Source organism: Phyllostomus discolor, chromosome 6, assembly GCF_004126475.2.
Source record: "Phyllostomus discolor isolate MPI-MPIP mPhyDis1 chromosome 6, mPhyDis1.pri.v3, whole genome shotgun sequence".
Taxonomy (NCBI): Eukaryota; Metazoa; Chordata; class Mammalia; order Chiroptera; family Phyllostomidae; genus Phyllostomus; species Phyllostomus discolor.
Window position 1 is genome coordinate 162,315,048 of NC_040908.2, and position 18,054 is coordinate 162,333,101.

At 60.9% G+C, this 18,054-nt stretch overlaps 1 long non-coding RNA gene across 1 annotated transcript; it reads left to right on the forward strand.

Annotated features, from left to right (window-relative positions):
- The first annotated feature begins 13,873 nt into the window (after positions 1-13,873).
- Positions 13,874-14,781, forward strand: LOC118501366. The gene is made up of 3 exons (XR_004904009.1): positions 13,874-13,970; positions 14,383-14,442; positions 14,717-14,781. It is a non-coding gene; the product is annotated as an uncharacterized LOC118501366 (long non-coding RNA).
- The last annotated feature ends 3,273 nt before the right edge of the window (positions 14,782-18,054 follow it).

An 18,054-nucleotide genomic window follows, 5' to 3' on the forward strand; every position in this document is an offset into this window, starting at 1 on the left:
GTGATGACGGTTTACCCCGGCCCACGTCTGCGCTAGCATCCACGGCACTGTGCACAGAAGGAAAAGCCAGGGGACCGCCTGTTCTTTTTGCAAAGTCAAGTTTAAAACAGGGACGAAAGGTCATGCTTGCGACCCACTGAACTGACTTCACGGCCCACCCAGGGGGACAGGGGTAGCGTGCGAAGCCCTGCACCTGGACGCCAGGATCCTGGGGGCGGGCAGAGAAGGCCGTGGCTCTGCCCGTGGGCGCAGGGAGCGGGACGCGGGCGGGAGACTCACTTCCTGACCTTGCTCTCTCCTTTCCGCAGTGACTTCCTGCCTCGGAGGGCCCGGCGACTCAGGTGAGGAAGAGCTATGGGAGGCCTGGCGGCAGAGGCGGGCAGGGGGAGCCGGGCTGTCGTTCTGTCAGGCTTGTAGGGGGTCCTGCCAATTCAGAAAATCAGCGCCTCCACCAGGGATAGAGAGAGAGAAAGAGAGAGAGAGAGTGTCAGAGTCCCCCCACCACACACACGACCATGCCCACCTGCACGTGGACGCCCTCCATGGCCACGAGACACCCCATCTGTCCAGTGCTCCCCCACCCGAAACATCCATCCATCTCTGGCATATCTTTCCAGAACCTCTCTATGCCAGTGCAAACACACATTCTTATTCTTTCCGTCACGAAGCCTGAGCACATCACAAAAGCCATGTTCCTGCCCACGACCCGGCAATCCCACTTCTGGGGGTCCTCCCAGGAGAGGGGGCAACGAGTGCCCACAAAAAGACAAAGACAGGCACCCGAGGGTCCACAGCAGCCCAGACGTGGACGCAGCCCAGATGGCCAAGGCCTGTCCACACGGGAAGCGTGGGCAGCCACGGAAAGGACGGACTCACGGCCAGGCAGCGCCGGGGGAAATCTGCAGCCCCGAGCGAAAGGAGCCAGGCTGGAAAAACCGGCGAACAATAGAAGTGCGAATGATCTCACTCACATGACATTTTAGGACGGGTGAAAGTCATCTTGAGTGACAGAAAGCAGACGGGTGGTGGCCTGCGGCAGGCTGCAGGGAGTCTCCCGGGTGGTGGGAAGGCTCTGTGTGGGGGAGCACGGTGGTGGTGCTACGGACGGACGCCCGCCGTCTGTCCAGTTCCTCTGAACAAGCACCCCTCAAACGAGCGCGTTTCACTGGGTGCAGGTTGCACCTCAATAAAGTCGGTTTTAGAAGTCAGAGGAAAAGAAACAGGCACCAGGCCTATCTCAGGTCTACGGAGACAGACTTCCCAGGAGGAGGGCGGCTCTGCTGCACCAGGAGGGGGGGCGGTGGTTGAGGGCCCCTCGCCCACTGTTCCAAGTTTCCCCCGGCTCCGAGGTCTGCGCCCCGTCCTTCCGGCCTGGCTCCAGGTGGCTTCAGGGGGCCGCCTGGGTCAGGAGAGGCCCAGGTGGAGACTCTGGGAAGTCCCTGCAGTGCCCCGAAGGATGAGTCACAGGAGCGCGACAGCAGGGAGCCGGGCTGCGGGCGGGGGCCCAGAGGGAGAGCTGGGGCAGGCAGGCAGGCAGGCAGGCAGGCAGTGAGGAGCCTTCCCAGCCTGACCCTGCCCTGCTCTCTGACCCCTAGAGCTCCCGCTGAGACTGCAAGCTCCAGCTCTCCGTGCCAGGGCCAGCTGGAGGTCCCTCTTCGACGGCAAGTGGCACACGGTGGACAGCCAGAGCTGGGGCCGCAGCCGGAACCGCTGGGAGGACCCCAGGCAGGCCTCCAGTCTCTGCCAGAAGCTGAACTGCGGGGACGCCTTGGTCCTGGCCCACATCTCGCACTTCAACAGCCCCCAGAACCACGTCATCTGCCATGGGCAGCCAGGGTCCTTCTCCAGCTGCAACTCCAGCGTGGCAAACCAGAGGGCCCCTCTGGGCCTGATCTGCTTAGGTGGGTCCCCTCGGCCCGGACACCGGGCTGGATGCGGGGGCCTGCGCAGGCAGGTGGAAGAGTGTTCCCGGGTTTACAGTGCCCCCCACACACACAACACATTCGCTGGTGGGGGAACTGGAGCGGGAAGGCTGAGGGGTGCTGGCACCTGTCTGGTGAGATGGAAAAGGTCAAGGACCTGCTAACGTCACTGTCTCCTCTTAGCCTCCGTTTTCCCAACTGTAAAATGGGCTGGTGCCCGCCCACCTCACAGGAGGCTTAGAGACAACTCGTGGAGCAAGTGGCACTCACATCCCGAGTTCCGGGTCCTGCTGGAACGGCCCTCAGCCCCAGAGCTGCCCTCAGCCCTGCACACGCCCCACCCCCCCTCCTCCCGCTCTTTTCTGCCCCCTCACCAGAATGTCTCCTTGCAGAGCTGCCGAAGACGAGCCCTCCTACCACAAGGCCGCCGCCCACCACGCAGAGCCCACAGGTAAAAGGATTCCGAGGCCCCCGGGGGAGGGTGTCCGATGCAGTGATTAGAAACACAGGATGCCCAGTTACATTTGAATTTCGGGCAAACACGGAAAAGTGTTGGTGGATACGCCCCATGCAGCAGTCCCGGGACATCGCCGCTCCTACAAGGTCCAGTCGGGCCGGTCTATTCACACGCCGTGTGTTGGAGCCGAGATCCAGGAGCATGGAGGGCCTCCCTGCCCCCCCGCCGCCAGCCGTCAGTGCTCAGAAGCAACACCCCTCCCCCTCTCATCCCCAGGCACTACCCGGGATGCAATCTGGTGCCAGGGCCCGAGGGCCTGCGGTGCATGGGCTTGTGAATGCTACAGGGGCCGTCTCAGTAGGTGGCACCATCAGCTATGAGGACCAGGACGGGCACAAGGATCAGAACGGACCCAAGAACCTGGGGGACCTCATCCTGCGGGGCCCTTCAGTGTGGCTCCTTCCTGAAAGCGCCTGCCGGAGGCCAGGGCAGCCAGGACGCAGCCCCAGGGGAGACCGGGCCCTTGCCAATCCGGTGGGAGATCCGGGACACCAACTGCACCTCCCTGGAGCAGTGTTTCAGAAGGTCCAGCCCCGGAATCCTGGGCAACGGTGGGAGGGGCGGCCGCTCATGCTGCGGCCCGAGCCCCGGGTTCTAAGCCTGGCCATGTGTGCCTAGGACGGGTCCCCGGGCCTCTCCGGGCCTCCCCATCTGCCGTTTCTAAAAGGCAGGGGGTGAACTAGAAGAGATCTGACCTCTTCTCGAGGTCTGGAAGGTGGAGCGGGGTAAAGAGGTGCGTGGTCCCAAGACGGGAATGGGCGGCAACAGGAAGGAGCTTGCAGCTCCCCGGTTCGGAAGGGAAGGTCTCAGGGGACCCTCAGGCCCCTCTAGAGAAGCTGGTGTGCGGAGGGGACTCGGCGTGTGGTGTGTGTGTGTGTGTGTGTGTGTGTGTAAATAGGCATGTGTGAGCAGTGTGCTTGTGTGTGTTTTCAAGGGCCAGGCATGCCTCCAAATGCTATCTTGCCATCCCCCGAGCATGTGATGGTGGCACATTTGCACACATGTTCACACAGCTATTCTTATACGGAACTGCAAGAGATACAAAATGCCTTCCCGCCTCCAGGGCAGAGGCCTGGAGACGGGGCCCTGGCTGCCCCCGGACCCTCCAGTGGAGCTGCTGTGGCCCCTCAGCCCTGGGCAGCCCTGGGACCAGGCCCTTCAATCCCCGCCTGCCCCTCACTGGGTGGCTGGGTATGGGGTGGGGTCCTGCCCCGCGGCCTCCCGCCTGAATCCCATGTGGGCCGAGGCTCCTGCAGGACCATGCAGGCCCGTGGCCCAAAGGAGCCCGGCGTCAGGGAGGCTCAGCAAGCCGCACCTTCAGCCCCTATTTGGCAGGAGCCCCCTGGAACCCCAGGAGCATGTGGTTCTCCGTGTGTGTGCATGTGTGTGCACGTGTGTGCACACACACACACCGGTAGATCAGAAACATTCCCTTCGCTCAGTGGGTCACCGCTTAGAAAATACCTTCAGAGCCATTTTCTTCCGTAAGCTCCATGGCAGCCTAGGAAGTAGGCGGGCCCAGCGGCCCCCATTTCACAGTGGAGAAAACTGAGGTCCGAGGGGCAAGCCAGGTGAAGCAGCTGGTGGGCAGCGCAGCTGACCCCAGCCCAGCACTCCTGCTCTCATGAGACCGCTCAGGACCCTTAGCTAAGAGCAGAGGCCACCAAAGCCACTCCCTTGCGGAGGAAATGGTCGCAGGACACAACTGCCCCCAGCGCACTTGCAGCCCCCCAAGGTCTAGGGGCCCCGAGGCCCAGGGCCGGAGCCGGGGGCAAACAGCACAGGTACCTTTGAGATGCCGCACAGCCCTGGGGACGCTGCAGCCTCCTGCTGGCCTGCCTGGGGCCGTGCCCGTGACTCAGGGAACTTGGGGCATGAAGGTGCCTGTGGCATGGGGACGGCGGCCTTGACCATGGCCTCCCACGGTGGCTCTCAGCCCCAGAGGACTCTGCAGATTGAATCCTGTCTGCCACTCGCTGGCCGGGTGACCTCCGACCTGTCTGTAAGCGTCAGTCGGTTTTCTCCTCCGTCCGTGAGAATACAGTAGTGCCTGCCTCATGCAGGGTTTTAAGGATGAAATGCATCAATGCATGTAAAGTGTCCATCAGAATGTCGGCATGTAGTAGAGTAAGCACTCAAGAAAGCATCAATAGTAATAATAATAATTACTGTTAAATTATTAGTACTACTCTCAAGGTCAGTAAGAAACGAGATGAGGTAGGATTGGTGCGAAGGGGTCTTGCCAGAGGCTGGCCTACCCCTCAGCCTTTTTGCTCCCCAGCACTCTGGCACAGGCTCTGCATTCATTCACTACCCACAAAGGTTTACTGAGCTCCTACTCTGTGTCCAGCTCTGTTCAAAGCACTGGGGATACAGCAGTGCAGGATCAGGACCCCCCGCCATGGACCTCCTGTCCTGTGTGCCAGGCTGAGACCCAGGAGACCCTTACAAAGCACAAGTAAACGAGCCCTTGAAATACGTGCAAATATGTTGATCGCACAACCAAGGAAACAGCGTGGTGGACATAAGTGGCCGACTTCACTGAGGGCAGGCAGGCCCAGTCCACAGGCTAGACATCCACGACGAGGAGGGGGTGGGGCCCCAGCTTTGTGTGAGCCACGCAGCCCGTGTCCCAGGTGGGCAGCGCTGAGGCCCGCTGGCTCTGGACACAAAGGATGAGGCCCCAACACCCCCAGGAGGAACGGGTGGGACCAGGGGCCGGCACTGGCCCTCTGGACGCTCTGCCCAGCTCCAGCCATTCAAGGGGCTTTCCTCCATCTGGACCAGGGAGGGCCTCCAACTTCCGCCTGACAAGCTGGACTGAACCCCTACTGTGTTACGTGCACACCTGTTGGTGGGTACACGTGCGCACATGGGTGTATGCCGTGTGCATCTGTGTCGGGTGCAGTGTGTCCAGGAGAGCTGTGTGCGCGTTCCTGAAGGCCCGTGGGGCTCAGAGCAGCACGGGTCGGGGTCCAATTTCTAGCTGGCCACTCACAAATGACAAGAACACCTCTCTGAGTCTCAGCCTTCTCACCCAGAAAATGGGGGTCACCGCTGTGCTCGCCTCAAGGGTAATTCATCACCAGATCTAACTCTTTCGTTCATAGCGTTTCAGATAGCACCTGTGCACTGAGCACCCACTATGTGCCAGGCAGCATCCTGAGCTCAGGGGGCACCGCGGCGAACAAGGAAAACCCCGGGGGGTGGGGTCTGACGCTGTAGTCGGGGTGTGGGTGGGGGAAACAGACGAGACATGGAGTGGGCCGGTGACTGCACGGCGCTCGGGGTCCTGAGTGGTGTGGTCGGGGGGTTGGGAGCGGGGGCGGCCATGCTGTACCTGGGAGGGTGCAGTGGGCCTCACGAAAGATAATGTTTGGGAAAAGTCTGGTAGGGAGGGAGGGAGCCCACTGTGCCAGCCTGGGGAGGACCCTGCAGAGGGGCGCGGCCGGAAGGCTGTGGGGCGCCCCCCTGGGGTCCGGGGCTTCCTCCCCAGTGACCTGAGCAGAGGGAAAGTGTGCCTGAGCGCCCTGGAGAGAGACAGGAACTCACCTGTCTGGTCCACAGCCCGTACCTTGAACCCCGGGCCGGGCCGTTGCTTGGGGAATCAGAATGTTTTAGATGGCAGGAGGTACCTTGTGCATGGCTGCGTGTCCCGGACATGCCCGGCCAACCAGGCCTCAGGCAACGCTTCAGGAGATGGCTTCTGCAGTGAGGCGTGAATTCACACACTCAGAGGGACCCCTGAAGGCCGCCAGCACCTTCCTGCCAAAGGGCCAAAGGCATTAGAAAAGACTTTGGTTTGGATCTTGAGTTTGCAGATGAGAGATTGTGGCCACCTCCTCTATAACTACTGCTATCATCCTCCTCCTCCTCCTCTTCATCATCATCATCACTATCACCATCATCGTTATTCCCCTCCCAGGCCGGACTTCCGGGGCTCTCACAGGCACCCCACTACTCCCTATCCCTGGGGGCACGCTGGGAGAGAGGTGGCGGGGACAGGACAGGAAAGTGGTGGCAGTTGACAGAGACGACAATGGCCCACAGGTTCCCACAGAGGTTTCCAGAGCGAGCCTTCCCTCTGCTCGGCCTCAGTTTCTTCCCATCTGTACCACGGGGTGAGCAGGCTCTGGCGCCTCCCCGCAGTAGGCTCTCGTGGGGCCCTGCCCAGTGATGGCCATTGTTTTTTCTGCCCTGACTCTATACCACCAGCGAGCTGTGTGACCTTGGGCAAGTCACTCAGCCTCTCTGGATCTCAGGTGTCCTGATCTCGAAATGGGGGTGAGCCTGGTGCCTTCAACACAGGGCTGTGGGTGGAAAGAATGAGCCCCAGCCGCGCGGCCAGAGTCCTGAGATACGGGAAGCTCTGGAACAAAACGGAGGGCTTGTCCCAGTGGAGACACAAGGCGCGTGAAGCTCGTGCACATTCCATGGGTCACGCACGGCCACAGCGGGGAGAGAGAGCCGTGAGCTGAACCGTGAAGGCCGCTGTGCCCAGATGGGCTCACTGCCTGCGCGCTGGCACAGGCCCTGGGTGAGCGAGAGGAGCGTGGCCATGTCTGCTTGTCCCGTCCGAGGGCTCCAGCCCCCTGGCTCTCCTGGCACGAGCTTCTCTGCGTGTTTTGCACACACAAAAGCTCCCGATCCTACACCAGCCACTTCCTCATGGGGCTCGGCCAGAGGAACAGCATTGTGGGTCGTGTGATCTTTGTTCCCGTGAAGCCCGGATGCTGACGCAGTTTAGACACAGCTCGCTGACCAGTGTGTCCAGGAAAGAGGGGGTCTCTGACCCTCCTAGGCGGCCCTCTCCTCGGGGGGGGGGGGTGACAGGAAGGAGAAGGCAGCATGCCCCCCAAGGCCCTCAGACATGTGCAGCTTGCTGTGCATTGAAGAGAAGTTCACGGACTAGTAGGAGGAATCACCGTTCATGGAAAAATGGACTGTCTGCACTTCAAACCACACTAAATTAAGCCACTGGTTTCCTCATCTGAGGGACAGCGACGGCAGCCCCTCAATGAGTCCGTCAGGGTCTCTCATGATAAACTCTCACCCGCTCGTGGGTCCTGCACCCGGAAGGGGTTCAACCAGCGTTCACTATCGCCCTTGTCACCATCAGCAACGTCCCAGCCCTCCCCGCATCCCGGGTGCCCTCCATGTCCTAGGGTGCAGGTGGCCAGGGTCCAGGCAGGACCTACCAGTGAGTGGCAGACAGGCCGGCCTGGCTCTACTGAGTGTGCCAAGTGGGCCCCACACCCAGGCCTGCCAACCAACCCTCATCTTCAATTCCCAACCCACCTGGCATTTATCTGCAGGTTTCTTCTGGCAGACTCATTCGGTGCAATCCCGACCTGAACGAATAGGAGGCTATTTATAATCTTGGCGCGTCCTCCTCAGTGTGAAAATTCACGCGTTCACTGCAGGGACCATCCCGTGTCTGAGGCCGGGGCTGTCCAGACGCGGGCGACAGGAGGCGGCCTCGGGGACCGTGGCAACCAGAAGGCAGGCTGCTGCCGGGGGCTGGCCGGACATGGCCCCCACGGCCAGAAAGACCTCTTTTTCAAAGACATCTGGATCTTGGGTTTTTGGGGGGGCAGTTTTGTGGTAAAAACAAGACAAAGAGAAACTTTTCCAGAATGGGGCCACCCAATTTTTAACATTGTGCAAAGCCAATGAAGCTCATCCAGGGCCTGATGCGGCCGGCAGGGCTGCTGAAGTGGGAATCACGTGGAAAGCTGGGAGCCAAGGGGAGAGGGGAGCTGGGAGATGAGGATGGATGCATATGATATATGTGGTCTCAGAGCTTGCTTTCAGGAATTCATCTGCTCCTCGCCGAGACCTGTCGGAGCAGCTCCAAATGATTAAATCCCTGCAAAATGCAGAAATGAAAAAGGGGGTTCAGAGGGAGTAAGGAGGCCTTCCTTTTTTTATTTTAAAGATTTTATTAATCATTTTCAGAGAGAGAGAAGAGAAGGAGAAAGACAGGGAGAGAATATCCATGTGCAGTTGCCTCTCGTGCACATCCATACTGGGGGGCCGTGGCCTGCAACCCAGGCACGTGTCCTGACTGGGAATTGAACGAGCGACCCTTTGGTTCAAAGTCCACGCTCATTCCGCTGAGCTACTACACCAGCCAGGGCTTTAAGAGGCACTCTAACCCTGGCTTTCTTGTCCTGAGCTTTGCCTGGATGTGTCAGTCCAAGTCCTAAATTCTGGGCTTCCAGGGAAGGTCGGCTGGAAAAGGAAGGGGCCTTTGGAGAATGCTCGTTCTCAGCTCCAGCGGCTGAGGTGTCGCTGGTGGAGAGCAGGTTAGGAAATGGCACGATGCTCCGTGCCCCATGTCCCCCGTGGTCTCAAGGGTCTCCGGGCTTCTGTGTGCAGATTCTGCCACAGCAGAGCCTGGACCTCAGGCTGCAGGCGGGGGCCGGTGGGGTACATGTGGCAGGAAGGGCGTCAAGAGAGCCCTGAGCGCATCTCCAGGTTCAGGGGAAGGAGGATGTTGGTCTGATCCCTGTGCAAAGCCGCTAACATCAGCTGCGGACGATCAGACCCTGAATATTTCCTGGACAGAACGAAAGAACAAAGCACCCAGGATGGCTCCAAGTCAGGCACACCTCCCCTGTCGACCTCTCAACCTCCAGGAGGGTGAGGGGTGGTGGAATCTAAGGCCCGCATTTTATAGATGAGGACACGGAGCCCAAAGAGGCCGAGTGACTCACCAAGAGCGCACGGCAAGTGCCTGGGAAAGCCCTCCCTGGTGCGTGTCTCACGGGACGAGCAAATTGCAGGTTCACACCTTCCCATCGGGCTCGCACGCCAGGACACGCAGGAGCCAGTGAGACACGGGGCCAGCTGCCGCAGCCTTCGCTCCAATGGAAGGGCGGCCGCCTGGCCCAGAGGTCAACAGCACAAACCCGCTGCTCCCGGAGGCCCGGCTGAGAGTTTCCGACCCCAGCACTCACAAGCTGTTCGGGCCGGTTCATCGCTCTTAATCTCCTCATCTGTACAATGGGAATTCGAGCAGCAGCAGCACCTGCTTCGCAGGGGCTGTGAGTGAGGTTTGGAGCGTGCACGTAAAGTGCCTGGGAAGGGGTGCCAGCTATAGGCGATGGGGACGCTGCTGGAGGGACAGACAGGAAAGGCTGCTCGGTTGAGGACAGATGGACACCCAGAGGGAGCCAAGCCCTAGGATGCCTAAACGCCTCTTCTCCGCAAGGCATTTTCCATTGTAGAATTTTCCTTGGTTGTCTGGCTCGTCAGGTCTTCCTGGCAGGGCCTGGGCTGCCCTGTGTGAGACCTGCCACCACGGCCAGGCCCGGGGGCTTCCGGGCCTGGGGGCTTCCGGCCTGGGGGCTCAACTCTGCACCCCCAACTTGGCCCTTGGGAGGCACAATGGGGGGGCAGAGAGTAGAGGGCATGGGTGTAGGAGGCAAGCTCATGGTTCAAACCCAGGCCCTGCCAATTGCTGGCAGCGTCGCCTGGAGGGGGACTTACGCTCTCCCAGTAGGCGTCCCGCGAACGTACTCAACTCACACTGCGAGGCCGTGTGGGACATAACGAGGACATCTGTAAGGAATGACCCCGAGGGCCAAGTGTACAGTAGGTGCTCAATAACGGTAGCTGCTGTTTCATAATGAATGTTGGCCGAGGTGCTTTGGGAATGCAAGGGCCCAGGTGAGCAAGGCAAGTGTGAGCCCGGGGGCCTGGCTCTCCCGGGGTCCTGGACAGGGAGTCGCCCACGGGGGAAAGCTCCCTCGGGCCCCGCACGCACCCCAGGCCCTGCCGGGACCATGACCAGGAGCCACGGCTCTGAGCACCAGGCAGGGCCAGGTGCTCACCGGGCTGAGTCCTTCACGCCGATCCATCCTCTCATCACCGTGCAGCTGCTCCTCTCCTGTCCCCAAGCTGTGGACCAGGAACGGAGACTTGGAGACTCGGAGGGGCTGAGGCGCTGGCCTGCCCAGGGCCCGCAGGCAGGCAGTGGCAGGGCCGTGCCCTCGCCCAGAGAAAGGGTCAGTGCCTGAGAACCCGCACAGCCCCAGAGGGGGGTGGGTTTCCACCAAAGTGCCCCCCAAGCTGCCTCAGCTGTCATGGTTTAGCCAAGAAATGACTCCCTAAAGGTGAACAGCCCTACTCCCAATGGGGGAGCTGGAGCTGGGGGAGCTGGAGGAGGTGGGAGTGAGAGGTCAGGGGTGGGAATGAGAGGTCAGGGGTGGGAATGATGGCAAGACCAAGGGCCTCCCGCCTCCTCTTTCACCTCCTGAGAGTGGACATCTCCACCGCGTCCTCCTGCCCACTGCAGCAGACCAGATGATTGACAGCTGGGTCAACACTGCTCTGGGGCCGACACTCCCCCCTGCGTGAAAACGCCTTCCCCCCCTGAGGCCCAGGACTCCCAGGCGACCACAGCGAGGCTCTCCCGAGACAGACGAGCATCGCTGGGCCAGCACGGCTCCATGACGAGGGATCTCGGGTGGGGGGAGAGGGTGAGCTGCAAGCCTCCCCTTCAAATCCTACCACGGGTTCAGAACACTCAGGCAAGAACAGGCTTTAAGAAAAAAAAAAAAAAAAAAACGATTATTTTAACACCCAGCAAACAATTTCTCAAACACAACTTAAACCCAGCCCGCTGACTATATACATAGTCTCCACGACCCAGTGCTGACCTCAGAGCCCAACGGAGAGGTCAGTCCAGGGGTCAGACAGGCAGCCATCAATACCCCTGCTCTGAGAGTGATACGCTGGGTGGCGGACCTCAGAGGGTGGGCTCTTAGGACACACAGGCATGTCACCCCACCCCGTCCCCACCCGGATCCACCGACAGCCCAGCCGCAGGTCAGCTAGTCTCAGGCTGCCCTGCTGGAGACCCCCTTCTTCCCACATGGGGCTGGCAGGAGGTGGCACTTCCCAAATGGCTCGCACCCCTACTGGCTGAGCCCAGGCAGGAGCTGCGCCAGGCTCGCTGGGGCCGTGGTCTTGGCGCCCCGACCAACTGGCTGGGCCCCCACGGCCGAGTCCCTTCCAGTCCAAGTCTGAGCTTTGACGCCCTCCCCTGGAGGCCGGAGCTGGGAGAGACGAATCGAGGCTGTTCTTGTCCCACCTGCTTGGGAATACTCCAGAGCAGCAACCTGGTCTTGGGTTCCCTCCCTGGCTCGTTTCCTGGTCCCCTGGAACTATGGAGTGCAAACTTTAAAAAAATATTTTATTTATTTTCATTCTTAAAGGGGAAGGGAGGAAGATGGAGAGAGACACATAGATGTGTGAAAAAAACATCGATCGGGTGCCTCTTGCACGCCCCCATGTGCGAACCTGGCCCGCAACTCAGGCATGTGCCCTGACTGGGAATCGAACCAGCGACCTTTTGGTTTGCAGGCCGGGCTCTGAGCCACACCAGCCAGGGCAGGAGTGCAAGCTTTTTCTGATTGAAAGCAACCTACCAGCACATTTGACTGTGCAGCCGGAGGCACGGAAAGTGATCCTTGTCCTCACAGTGTGCAGTGCCTCTGACATCCTCTCTTCTAGTCCATTTCATTGTGTAAAACATCGACCTTTGTGACACCGCTCATTAGTGCAAAGGGACGGCAGGCGGGAATGTGGGGCGGGGTGGGGCTGTTGTGTGCCCTGGTTGTGATGACGGTTACCCCGGCCCACGTCTGCGCTAGCATCCACGGCACTGTGCACAGAAGGAAAAGCCAGGGGACCGCCTGTTCTTTTTGCAAAGTCAAGTTTTAAAACAGGGGACGAAAGGTCATGCTTGCGACCCACTGAACTGACTTCACGGCCCACCCAGGGGGACAGGGGTAGCGTGCGAAGCCCTGCACCTGGACGCCAGGATCCGGGGGGCGGGCAGAGAAGGCCGTGGCTCTGCCCGTGGGCGCAGGGAGCGGGAGCGGGCGGGAGACTCACTTCCTGACCTTGCTCTCCTCCTTTCCGCAGTGACTTCCTGCCTCGGAGGGCCCGGCGACTCAGGTGAGGAAGAGCTATGGGAGGCCTGGCGGCAGAGGCGGGCAGGGGGAGCCTGGCTGTCGTTCTGTCAGGCTGTAGGGGGTCCTGCCAATTCAGAAATCAGCGCCTCCACCAGGGATAGAGAGAGAGAAGAGAGAGAGAGAGTGTCAGAGTCCCCCCACCACACACACGACCATGCCCACCTGCACGTGGACGCCCTCCATGGCCACGAGACACCCCATCTGTCCAGTGCTCCCCCACCCGAAACATCCATCCATCTCTGGCATATCTTTCCAGAACCTCTCTATGCCAGTGCAAACACACATTCTTATTCTTTCCGTCACGAAGCCTGAGCACATCACAAAAGCCATTTCCTGCCCACGACCCGGCAATCCCACTTCTGGGGGTCCTCCCAGGAGAGGGGCAACGAGTGCCCACAAAAAGACAAAGACAGGCACCCGAGGGTCCACAGCAGCCCAGACGTGGACGCAGCCCAGATGGCCAAGGCCTGTCCACACGGGAAGCGTGGGCAGCCACCGGAAAGGACGGACTCACGGCCAGGCAGCGCCGGGGGAAATCTGCAGCCCCGAGCGAAAGGAGCCAGGCTGGAAAAACCGGCGAACAATAGAAGTGCCGAATGATCTCACTCACATGACATTTTAGGACGGGGTGAAAGTCATTCTTGAGTGACAGAAAGCAGACGGGTGGTGGCCTGCGGCAGGCTGCAGGGAGTCTCCCGGGTGGTGGGAAGGCTCTGTGTGGGGGAGCACGGTGGTGGTGCTACGGACGGACGCCCGCCGTCTGTCCAGTTCCTCTGAACAAGCACCCCTCAAACGAGCGCGTTTCACTGGGTGCAGGTTGCACCCTCAATAAAGTCGGTTTTAGAAGTCAGAGGAAAAGAAACAGGCACCAGGCCTATCTCAGGTCTACGGAGACAGACTTCCCAGGAGGAGGGCGGCTCTGCTGCACCAGGAGGGGGGCGGTGGTTGAGGGCCCCTCGCCCACTGTTCCAAGTTTTCCCCCGGCTCCGAGGTCTGCGCCCCGTCCTTCCGGCCTGGCTCCAGGTGGCTTCAGGGGGCCGCCTGGGTCAGGAGAGGCCCCAGGTGGAGACTCTGGGAAAGTCCCTGCAGTGCCCCGAAGGATGAGTCACAGGAGCGCGACAGCAGGGAGCCGGGCTGCGGGCGGGGGCCCAGAGGGAGAGCTGGGGGCAGGCAGGCAGGCAGGCAGGCAGGCAGTGAGGAGCCTTCCCAGCCTGACCCTGCCCTGCTCTCTGACCCCTAGAGCTCCCGCTGAGACTGCAAGGCTCCAGCTCTCCGTGCCAGGGCCAGCTGGAGGTCCTCTTCGACGGCAAGTGGCACACGGTGGACAGCCAGAGCTGGGGCCGCAGCCGGAACCGCTGGGAGGACCCCAGGCAGGCCTCCAGTCTCTGCCAGAAGCTGAACTGCGGGGACGCCTTGGTCCTGGCCCACATCTCGCACTTCAACAGCCCCAGAACCACGTCATCTGCCAGGGGCAGCCAGGGTCCTTCTCCAGCTGCAACTCCAGCGTGGCAAACCAGAGGGCCCCTCTGGGCCTGATCTGCTTAGGTGGGTCCCCTCGGCCCGGACACCGGGCCTGGGATGCGGGGCCTGCGCAGGCAGGTGGAAGAGTGTCCCGGGTTTACAGTGCCCCCCACACACACACACATTCGCTGGTGGGGAACTGGAGCGGGAAGGCTGAGGGGTGCTGGCACCTGTCTGGTGAGATGGAAAAGGTCAAGGACCCTGCTAACGTCACTGTCTCCTCTTAGCCTCCGTTTTCCCAACTGTAAAATGGGCTGGTGCCGCCCACCTCACAGGAGGCTTAGAGACAACTCGTGGAGCAAGTGGCACTCACATCCCGAGTTCCGGGTCCTGCTGGAACGGCCCTCAGCCCCAGAGCTTGCCCTCAGCCCTGCACACGCCCCACCCCCCCTCCTCCCCGCTCTTTCTGCCCCCTCACCAGAATGTCTCCTTGCAGAGCTGCCGAAGACGAGCCCTCCTACCACAAGGCCGCCGCCCACCACGCCAGAGCCCACAGGTAAAAGGATTCCGAGGCCCCCGGGGGAGGGTGTCCGATGCAGTGATTAGAAACACAGGATGCCCAGTTACATTTGAATTTCGGGCAAACACGAAAAGTGTTGGTGGAATTACGCCCCATGCAGCAGTCGGGACATCGCCGCTTCCCAGGTCCGTCGGCCGGTCATTCACACGCCCGTGTGTTGGAGCCGAGATCCAGGAGCATGGAGGGCCTCCCTGCCCCCCGCCGCCAGCCGTCAGTGCTCAGACGCACACCCCTCCCCCTCTCTCCCCAGTGCCTCCCAGGCTGCATCTGGTGCCAGGGCCCGAGGGCCTGCGGTGCATGGGGCGTGGTGGAATTACAGGGGCAGTCTAGGTGGCACCATCAGCTATGAGGACAGGACGGGCACAAGGATCAGGACGGACCCAAGAACCTGGGGGACCTCATCTGCGGGGCCCTTCAGTGTGGCTCCTTCCTGAAGCGCCTGCCGGAGGCCAGGGCAGCCAGGACGCAGCCCCCAGGGGAGACCGGGCCCCTTGCCAATCCGGTGGGAGATCCGGGACACCAAACTGCACCTCCCTGGAGCAGTGTTTCAGAAAGGTCCAGCCCCGGAATCCTGGGCAACGGTGGGGGAGGGGCGGCCGCTCATGCTGCGGCCCGAGCCCCGGGTTCTAAGCCTGGCCATGTGTGCCTAGGACGGGTCCCCGGGCCTCTCCGGGCCTCCATCTGCCGTTTCTAAAAGGCAGGGGGTGAACTAGAAGAGATCTGACCTCTTCTCGAGGTCTGGAAGGTGGAGCGGGGTAAAGAGGTGCGTGGTCCCAAGACGGGAATGGGCGGCAACAGGAAGGAGCTTGCAGCTCCCCGGTTCGTGAAGGGAAGGTCTCAGGGGACCCTCAGGCCCCTCTAGAGAAGCTGGTGTGCGGAGGGGACTCGGCGTGTGTGTGTGTGTGTGTGTGTGTGTGTAAATAGGCATGTGTGAGCAGTGTGCTTGTGTGTGTTTTCAAGGGCCAGGCATGCCTCCAAATGTCATCTTGCCATCCCCCGAGCATGTGATGGTGGCACATGTGCACACATGTTCACACAGCTATTCTTATACGGAACTGCAAGAGATACAAAATGCCTTCCGCCTCCAGGGCAGAGGCCTGGAGACGGGGCCCTGGCTTGCCCCCGGGACCCTCCAGTGGAGCTGCTGTGGCCCCTCAGCCCTGGGCAGCCCTGGGACCAGGCCCTTCAATCCCCGCCTGCCCTCACTGGTGGCTGGGTATGGGGTGGGGTCCTGCCCCGCGGCCTCCCGCCTGAATCCCATTGTGGGCCGAGGCTCCTGGCAGGACCATGCAGGCCGTGGCCCAAAGGAGCCCGGCGTCAGGGAGGCTCAGCAGCCGCACCTTCAGCCCCTATTTGGCAGGAGCCCCCTGGAACCCCAGGAGCATGTGGTTCTCCGTGTGTGTGTGCATGTGTGTGCACGTGTGTGCACCACACACACCGGTAGATCAGAAACATTCCCTTCGCTCAGTGGGTCAAACCGCTTAGAAAATACCTTCAGAGCCATTTTCTTCCGTAAGCTCCATGGCAGCCTAGGAAGTAGGCGGGCCCAGCGGCCCCATTTCACAGTGGAGAAACTGAGGTCCGAGGGGCAAGCCCAGGGTGAAGCAGCTGGTGGGGCAGCGCAGCTGACCCCAGCCCAGCACTCCTGCTCTCATGGAGACCGCTCAGGACCCTTAGCTAAGAGCAGAGGCCACCAAAGCCACTCCCTTGCGGAGGAAAATGGTCGCAGGACACAACTGCCCCCAGCGCACTTGCAGCCCCCAAGGTCTAGGGGCCCCGAGGCCCAGGGCCGGAGCCGGGGCAAACAGCAAAGGTACCTTTGAGATGCCGCCACAGCCCTGGGGACGCTGCAGCCTCCTGGCTGGCCTGCTGGGCCGTGCCCGTGACTCAGGGAACTTGGGGCATGAAGGTGCCTGTGCATGGGGACGGCGGCCTTGACCATGGCCTCCCACGGTGGCTCTCAGCCCCAGAGACTCTGCAGATTGAATCCTGTCTGCCACTCGCTGGCCGGGTGACCTCCGACCTGTCTGTAAGCGTCAGTCGGTTTTCTCCTCCGTCCGTGAGAATACAGTAGTGCCTGCCTCATGCAGGGTTTTAAGGATGAAATGCATCAATGCATGTAAAGTGTCCATCAGAATGTCGGCATGTAGTAGAGTAAGCACTCAAGAAGCATCAATAGTAATAATAATAATTACTGTTAAATTATTATTACTACTCTCAAGGTCAGTAAGAAACGAGATGAGGTAGGATTGGTGCGAAGGGGTCTTGCCAGAGGCTGGCCTACCCCTCAGCCTTTTTGCTCCCCAGCACTCTGGCACAGGCTCTGCATTCATTCACTTACCCACAAAGGTTTACTGAGCTCCTACTCTGTGTCCAGCTCTGTTCAAAGCACTGGGGATACAGCAGTGCATGGATCAGGACCCCCCGCCATGGACCTCCTGGTCCTGTGTGCCAGGCTGAGACCAAGGAGACCCGTTACAAAGCACAAGTAAACGAGCCCTTGAAATACGTGCAAATATGTTGATCAGCACAACCAAGGAAACAGCGTGGTGGACATAAGTGGCCGACTTCACTGAGGGGCAGGCAGGCCCAGTCCACAGGCTAGACATCCACGACAGAGGAGGGGGTGGGGCCCCAGCTTTGTGTGAGCCACGCAGCCCGTGTCCCAGGTGGCAGCGCTGAGGCCCGCTGGCTCTGGACACAAAGGATGAGGCCCCAACACCCCCAGGAGGAACGGGGGGACCAGGGGCCGGCACTGGCCCTCTGGACGCTCTGCCCAGCTCCAGCCATTCAGAGGGGCTTCCTCCATCTGGACCAGGGAGGGCCTCCAACTCCGCCTGACAAGCTGGACTGAACCCCTACTGTGTGTACGTGCACACCTGTGTGTGGGTACACGTGCGCACATGTGTGTATGCCGTGTGCATCTGTGTCGGGTGCAGTGTGTCCAGGAGAGCTGTGTGCGTTCCTGAAGGCCCGTGGGGCTCAGAGCAGCACGGGGTCGGGGTCCAATTTCTAGCTGGCCACTCACAAATGACAAGAACACCTCTCTGAGTCTCAGCCTTCTCACCCAGAAAATGGGGGTCACCGCTGTGCTCGCCTCAAAGGGTAATTCATCACCAGATCTAACTCTTTCGTTCATGCGTTCAGATAGCACCTGTGCACTGAGCACCCACTATGTGCCAGGCAGCATCCTGAGCTCAGGGGGCACCGCGGCGAACAAGGAAAACCCCGGGGGGTGGGTCTGACGCTGTAGTCGGGGTGTGGTGGGGAAACAGACGAGACATGGAGTGGGCCGGTGACTGCACGGCGCTCGGGGTCCTGAGTGGTGTGGTCGGGGGGTTGGGAGCGTGGGGCGGCCATGCTGTACCTGGGAGGGTGCAGTGGGCCTCACGAAAAGATAATGTTTGGGAAAAGTCTGGTAGGGAGGGAGGGAGCCCACTGTGCCAGCCTGGGGAGGACCCTGGCAGAGGGGCGGCCCGGAAGGCTGTGGGGCGCCCCCCCTGGGGTCCGGGGCTTCTCCCCCAGTGACCTGAGCAGAGGGGAAAGTGTGCTGAGCGCCCTGGAGAGAGACAGGAACTCACCTGTCCT